Source organism: Xenopus laevis, chromosome 2L, assembly GCF_017654675.1.
Source record: "Xenopus laevis strain J_2021 chromosome 2L, Xenopus_laevis_v10.1, whole genome shotgun sequence".
NCBI classification, from domain to species: Eukaryota; Metazoa; Chordata; class Amphibia; order Anura; family Pipidae; genus Xenopus; species Xenopus laevis.
The window spans coordinates 84,644,457-84,653,244 of NC_054373.1; positions in this window are offsets into that span (position 1 = coordinate 84,644,457).

Sequence of the window (8,788 nt, forward strand, 5' to 3'; positions counted from 1 at the left end):
AGGGGCGGCAAAAATGCTGCTCCTGGTACTTTAAGAGTGAATTTCCAGGGGAGGGGAGGGGAGGGGGGGAGCAGCAGCAGGCGGCAGAGGGGCCAGGATCTCCCCTGAAAACAGTCCTCAGCTTGAAAGAAGATGTAGTAAGGCTAGGGTTATGCCCTTGTTAGCTTTATTTTACATTTGTTTGCTTATGCATTTAAAAGTGGTGTCGAACCGTATAGGCACTACACAGCTAAACCGCTTCCATTCTTGGTTTTTGCAGTGTGAACAGCGTAGATATGCTATAGAACCAGTGTTATCATGCATTGGCATGTGTTCCACGCTTACAGTATATTTATTACTTGGTCTCTTTCAGATTGTACTCACATGTAATAATGTTCTACCATGTAAACCCTGTGGAACCAGTTGTCCAAATGAACATGCATAGAACATTAGATGTGACCACAGAAGCATTTTTACTTAGCATTGTTGAGGTGGGTCCATATGATAAGTTAGTGTAAATTCAACAGAGGTACACAACCAGGCAAAAAACAATATAGCTTGTTGGCCCAAGTCCATATGCAATTATTCTCTTGCTTGCAGCTATGGAAATCTTTAAACTGACCAGCAAATGCTGGATGTGATGCTTCATTCATTTTTAGGGTCAATTTAAAGCATTACAACAAGGCAAGGTAATCTTCTAATGAACCAAAGAGAGAAGGGCAAGGAGCACAGTTGCAGAGGAAATTACCTCTGTTGTTTGGGTGTACAAATCCAGGTCAGGAAAAACCCGCTCTCCGGCTGTACATGTTCTTTTGAAAGGAAGACACCACCCACAAAGAAATACCAGTTAAAAGACTCCTACAAGGTTGTTCATCAACACCTAAATTGATGCATACATTTAGCACTGTTTATCTATAATGCAAATATATTGCAGTGCTGTATAGAAAGGGGAAACACAGGGGACAGAAAATACTAGAACGAAACAGACCCAAATTAAAATCCATCCACTAGTAATGTGTCGGCTCGCTGACACCCTTGGGTCGGGCAGGGTTGGGCTGACCTCAGCACTTAATTTTTGACCTTACACTGCTGGCTTCCTGCTTCTGTTTTTATAGGTGCACACTCACCACACCCCTTACGTGACATCATTGGCATGGGCCTATAAATAGAGGGGAGGAGGCGAGTTCGGGTTGGGTGCTGGTCAAGAAAAACCCGACCCGCACATCACTACTGTCTACCCTGCTAATAGCAGCTCAATATAGTTGGGAAGAACAAAAAACATGAGAGAGATTTTTGGTGCTTTTGGCATGCTAGAACAAGGAGACATGGTTCTTTCTGATTCCCTTGATTCATATGCATGCCTTCTGGATGAGAATGGGAAGGTGCTAGCGTATAATAACCTGGGGTATTCCAGATAACAGATCTTTTCCTAACTTGAATCTTCATAAATTAAGGGGCAGATTTATTAAAGGTTGAGTTGTTTTTTCCATGAAAATTCAAGATTTCGAGGGTATTTTTCAGTCAAAACTAAAATTTTCAGTTTTTTTCAAAGGATAAGTAAACCTTAAAAATAAGGGCATGTAAAACTGACGCGGGGGCTATTCTTAGCACTTTTGCAATTTACATTCATTATTTTTTCTTTTTAAATTCCAAGATATGGGATTCATGTAATGTTAATATGAATGGAATGTGTTACAACAGCGCCACTTGCTGGTCATTTCCCCACCAGTCTGACCACCAAGTAGTCAAGGAAGTTGTCCGGAGAAAGAAAGAGGCTGCTCTGATGTTCTTCTGCTTAGGAAAACAATTAGAAACCTTTCTCACATCTTTCCTAAGCAGAAGAACATTAGAGCATCAGACAACTTCCTTGACTACTTGGTGGTCAGACTGGTGGGAAAATGACCAGCAGGTGGCGCTGTTGTAACAAAATTCATTCATATTAACAGTACATGTATCCCTTAATATCTTGGAATAAAAAGAAAATAAAAAATGAATGTAAATTGCAAAAGTGCTTAGAATAGCCCCCTCATCAATTTTACATTCACTTATTTTTAAGGTTTACTTATCCTTTAACAAAAAAAACGCGAAAGTTTTAAAGATTTATTCTACCCTGAGGCTGGAAATCACTTGAATCCTAAAATACACCATCTAAAACCTGTTGAGGTCATATAGAAGTAAATGGCAGAGGTAGTTTGATATTCAACTTTATGATCAAATATTAAGTTCACCTTGAAACAATGTGCATAGTTTAGTAATGAAACTTTTTACTTTAAAAGATATGGCTGCTTTTCTGATACACAGGGACCGATGTTTTCTGTAAGTTCAGTCTCTCTGTGAGTTCATGCACGCGCACAAATTTTGAGGCAAGCACACAAAGGAAGAGTTTTGTATGAAAGCATAACATTTTGTAATAATTCTGCCTTGAGCACACAATTTTTAAAAGCTGCACACACAAGTTTAAAATTTGCACACATAGCCGAGAACAAAGAAGAGGGAACATTGACAGGGACAGGATTTGTTTCAGATGAGCTGTAACACTTTGGGGAGGACGCCATGGATTTCACAACATTCAGTGCAACACTCAGTACCAGAGTCTGGATCTGCCGCTAAGGGAAGTAACAAATCAAAGATAATTTATGAATACAGTGTAGTCTTTAATTCATAACCAGGTTATAAACAGTTTGCAGATGATGGACAAGCAGCAATGTTTTCATAATTTGTTATTTTTTAATCTGTGTGAAGAATCTGTATTGTAACAATACATTACAAAAAAATATCAGTTTTAAAATAGAAGCCATTAATCTGTTAAAAAAAAACCTTTGTGCTGCTATGTTTCAGCAAGAGCCGCTGGCACATAATTTTATTACTTTTCAAAAAATACAACACTGCTACATCTAGACACAAAAGAAGCTAGTGGAAGAGAGTAACTAAAATAAGGTAGCCTGTGTGAATGGGATTCTAAGCAGCCTAATACAAGTTGGTATCCAGAGGTATAAAATGGTCTATCACAAGTTTACCCAAAAGCAAGCAAAATAAGTATATGTGTTTATGTGTTTATTGCTGTGCTTAAGTCAGTCAAAATTTCCCACCTAGACTATACGATGCCTTGTCCATACAAGGCAAATTGAAATCATTTACTGTAGGCAAAAGCAGTTTGAGCAGTCCAAAGTCTTGAAAACATTATCTCTTATACTTTTAAAAAAGAATTTGGTACATACAACCCTTTACATGAAATACTTACAGGGACAGTAACACTTAATGCAAACCTTTTAACATTTAATAAAAACCATTGCTGTTAAATCCTCTGCCCCACTGCATGGTTTTGGTACCACCCACCAAACAACCCCTCCTCATGAGACATTGTGCTTTGGAGGGGTCAACATGGCCATATAAAGCCTTAATCCCACTTCGGCTTTGCTTGTATCCAGCATAAAGAAAAAACTAGGTGATGGGGGGGGGGTTGGCACATAAATACAGTAGCACCGCTAATGAAAACAGGATTATTATAATATTGAACTATACATGTAAATACTTTGATAACTTTCTACAGGCTGAATTATATTACATTTTCTGTGCTTCTTCACAGCAGAGTAGCACCCTGTCTTCTAACTTTAGTTCAGGATGTAAACCTTTCAAATGCTTTCATTTGTAGTATTCATACAGAATGTAGAGACCATCACATATTTTAGTGGTACTGCCCCTTTGAATGTTGATACTACCATTTTTGCTGTTTTATATTAAAGCTCTTACATATGGATATTTTTACATTGCATTCCCAAAAATGAACAAAAGCCCATTCCTTTCTATTGTCATTGTACCCATTGTACTGAACCACTACAAGCAGTGTCCAGAGTTCAGTGGTTTGGTGCAATGTGTACTAGAATGAACGAAAAGCATGGCTTTTGTGTGCATCTCAAACACCTTTTTGTAAGAGACCTCAGGTTTGTATTTTATGGGCAAAAAGGCTTCCTAATATTTATTTTTCAAAAAATGCAACAAGCAGGACAGTATATTTTTCGGTTTGCTTTTCTCTGTAATCTTCCCATATTTCATATAATAGCCTCAGTACAAACAATGGCTCTAACACAGGCAAGTAGGCATCAATAGTCCAGCTATTGCTGAACTACAGTCAAGATGCCAGTCTGTTGTATTGATGACCAATGCATTTTGCCCAATAAATAGGCTACCACACACTGGCTTGGAGTCACTTTGGGAAAATCACTTGCACATAAGCTTACAAATAGTATGCATTTTTCCTTTCACAGTAAAATAAGAGGGATTTCTTTTAGTGTTTCATAAAGGTAGCTGGATAAATGAAACCATTAACAACCACTACAGCACACCCCTCCAAGAATTCATAATCCAAACTAAAAATTGAGAACGAACATTTAAAAAAACACTTGCTTGTGCTAACCTGTCAATCTAGTCCTTTTTGAATGCAAAATTCTTTTCACACCAACAGGTGGATACACCACTATCCTCAAGCAGGGATATGAACAAAAACCTAAGGCCATCAGAGAGTGATCATGGATTTTATATCTTGAGGAGGTGGGGAGGGCAGTCTAATGCCCTTTATAAAGTAATACATTTATCAAAGCAGCAACTTCTAGGGCAATCTGAGCACTTGCAATAAAAATAAAACATTTTTTGAATAAAGATGTTTACTTGTACATCATTTCATAATTTAAAAAAAGCCCCCTTACCACAATATAAACCAGTTGCTGTCTGCTGGGCAAAGAAATGTTGCACATCATTCACAAGCATTACAAAAGCTGCCTGCAATGTTTATTAATGCATCAAGAAACCGTTTGTCCCATAATATGCACACACATATATGGTGATCCCTTTGCTTCACTCCCTTAATAAAGCAAACATAGACAATCTTCACAAAAAATGGTGATATTGTACAATAGGAAAATAAGCTACATGCTTAAAAATATATATGTATATTAACTTTGCCATAGTAATGCCTCATTAAGATCAACCTGCCACAATACACTGATATGGATTTTTTTTTTGTTGCCAGCATGTACATTGACTAGGCATAAGTGAATTGGTATATGAATTAAGTGCAAATTAAATTCTATTCCCTCAATAAGGGCATTACAGCTGTTGTTATACTACAACTCTCATCCTGCAAAAAAACTGTTATAGAGCCACAGAAGGAAGTGCTGGTATATCATCATTTATACAAATGTCAAACTTTTTACTCACCCTTATATTTTACACTTTCGTCACCACTAGTAAGAAGTAGGAAAAATATCTTATAGCTAATATTGAAATATAAAATAATGCAGCAATTGTAATGATAAATATAAGTGAGGTCACTGAACAAACGAAAGGAGGAGAGGTCTGTCCTTTTATATAATATTCCATGTGGCTTTCCATCAGAACTAGATAGATATGTTAAAGTCTCCTGAACATCCATAACATGCTCTGAACCTGGTACAATTGGTGTGTTTATCATCCAGCGGAAGCTAGCAACTATGACAATAGATGACAGAGAAAGCAACATTCTGCCTTACACTGTTCTGTACTATCTAACTCCGATGAAAACTAATCGATGCTCATAAAAAAGTCATACCCGTGCATTACATTTAAATGGCTATGCTTTTCATTCTATATTATTTTCCTTGCTTGTCCCACAAGTTCCCTATTCCGAATGGCAAGAATATAAAAAGTGAATGTTTGTGTCTCCTATGTATTCTCATTAACTTGTAAAAACTGTGCCCCAGTTCTAGTGCCCACAGCAACCAAATCCTTTGATTAACTGTATTTTGAAATTAAAAGTCTGATCGGTTGTTATGTGCTATTTGCTCTGAACTAAAGTGTGCGCCCATTAAATCCTAACCCTTCCATTACTGTAGCACTTATTTGGGCTAATGGCACACAGGGTATTTTGACTGTTGCTGCCACCAGGCAGAAAAACTGCAGCAGCCAATACAAAACTCAACGCCTCTAGATATCTCTGGGAAACAAAGTGCCTGAAGCATCTGTGGCATTACAAAATACCTTAGTAATTCAATGCAAAGCTCTTAAGATGCTGGGAGGAACTGTGTTATAATTAAAGATGCACCAAATCCATAATTTGTGGATTTTAGCTAAACACAAAGAGAAAGAGAACACAAACAGAATCCGAAACCAAATTTGCATATTAAAATCCAACCTATGTGAAGGCTGTCAAGAGTTGCTGGAAACTGAAGCATTGGGCAGTTACCCCGTTGTTTTGGATGGAAACAAGGGTTCGGAGACCAGAAATATACAACAAGGGTAAATATACCAGTTTATGTGACTTTTGCAGTTACCCTGGACTAGGCAGCAGACAGAAGTGCTTCAATAGTCTCTGCAAACGGTATCACAGGTAGAAATGTATTGTGACACATAAAACAGAAATGTTAGACTTGGTCACAGGTCTGGACAGAGATTCGAAATTGGCCCTGGCAATTCAGGTACACAGAGGCCCAAACAACCCCCCACCAGCCCAATACAAACAGTCAATGACAACTTGCAGCAGCCCCTCTGGCATTTGAGAGAACCCACAGATTGATGATACAATTCAGATCATGTGTCATGAATGGATTCAACTTTTTGCACCTACTGTAACAGAAAATGTAACTTACAATAAACTAATCTCAGTCTGCACCACAAACCCTATTTATCAGCCTGGTATTATGTACCATATAAGTGGGCGCTATCACAATGGTTGCTTTGAGGAGTAGATAAAGTTTAATCTATACATTCCAATGAAACGCTAAATGAATAATCCAACCTTGCATACATTTCTCATTTCTCTACAGATACCTTTTGGCTGTCATATCACATTTAAGAGTGAAACATATGCACCTATGCTTTTTTTTTTAAGTAGCCTTTTCAAGGGTGTTACCCGCCCCAGGCTTCTAGCATAGGATTATTTGCCTGTTCCCACACAAACTAGGGAGGGAGCAGTTAGGGATTTAAAGAGACTGAGTCATTTTGGCTGAAGGAAACCCATCCCACGCAACTCGTTATAACCTTTCACAACATTTGGTGATCCTCAGCAAATGCCTTGGAGAGTATCTCCCTCCTGGAGAACACAATGTCCTATTTGCTAGAAGCTATAGTGCAAATAACAAGGGGATTGCAACAAACAGTGTTATCATAAAGAAGGGGCAATGCAGACAAAAAAGTTTGCAAACAGTGTTGACTGTGCCTCTAGGGGCCCACCAGAAAACCTAACATCCAGGACCCAATCTCACACCAGATAGATGGAGATAGTGGTAAATATCAGGCGATGTATGAACTTAAAGGCATGGTCAGTTTGCTATTTACGGATTTATGAACTTAAGCATTTGGCCTTTATTGACTATCCCAAGGTGACCTGAATGGTGATCTTTTGACATAATTGCTAATCAATTGTATTCATTGTGAGTAATTGAAGATTAAGGATATTTAATGATTTAGGTAAAGAACTATTATATTTAAGGCAAAATAAAAAAAGTGTATAATGTATTATTGATTAATTATTGATATGAAAGACATGATTTCTAATTAAGGGGGATCTGCTTCTTCACCGGGCTGTTATGCATTGTATACCTGCAATGTCTGTGCATACTGTGACCACTTGATTACAATGGCAAAACAATCCAAGTCTCAAACTGATCATTTACACAAATAATAAAAAAAATAAAAAAAGTGTATAATGTATTATTGATTAATTATTGATATGAAAGACATGATTTCTAATTAAGGGGGATCTGCTTCTTCACCGGGCTGTTATGCATTGTATACCTGCAATGTCTGTGCATACTGTGACCACTTGATTACAATGGCAAAACAATCCAAGTCTCAAACTGATCATTTACACAAATAATGTGAACAATTTTCTCTTAATTTAAAGATAATATGGGGAATTCATTCCTACAAGTATCTTTAAAACTTCAATTTGAAAGTTAAATGCAGCTAAAACATGTCATAGCAGGAGACAGTCATCAGTCCTGCGGATGTTAAACAGCATAACTCACTCCACGCTTGGAGACAAGGCTGTACCCATATACAAGTTACAGATACCTACAGCAAGAATTTGTGTTATTTCTAAACTAGAGCAACTCAATGTTTATTAAAAGATTTTAGATTCTTACAGAATATGGAGACAAATTTCTCTACATTTTTAACCTAACTTCTAGTAAACACTTCTACGGAGTTGAAAATATATACCACATGTAGGGTTTATGGTCTCTATATAATAAATTAAATACAGGTAAGTTATGGTGTGCTCTAAACTTTTATTTCATTTATTTTGCATATTTGCATTGCTACATTCATGTGGCAGGTGCCATTCCAGTTTATCTAAACTATTCATCAACAAAACAGTGCAATTTATTAAGCTGGGGCCGCTGCCTTTTTGGGATTAATGAATATAGTTCAGAGGCAAGCATCAAAGCCAATATCACATATTCAATGATAAGAGCATTTTTATGTATAAAATAAACTGTTTTGTAAAACTATGGGAATATACTACTTTAAAGAAGAGGTTCTTTCCACATCCAATAAAAATACCTTTTTGCAGACATGTTAAAGGGCACAGAAAAATTAGAGTTCTTTGCCCTCATTTCAAATGGCTGCCATGATTTTTTTATTTTTTTTTTCTTCAGAGACACTTGTGTTGCAGTTTCATAAAGATGCAACAATGACTCAAAGGCATTGTGGTTCCCAATCTGGGCATGTGTGGCTGGTGGCTTATTCATAGGCACTGGGGAACAATATAGGCTATGCAAGGACACATATGCAGCATTTTCTCCAATAATAGCCTTAAACTTGCCACAGACGCAAA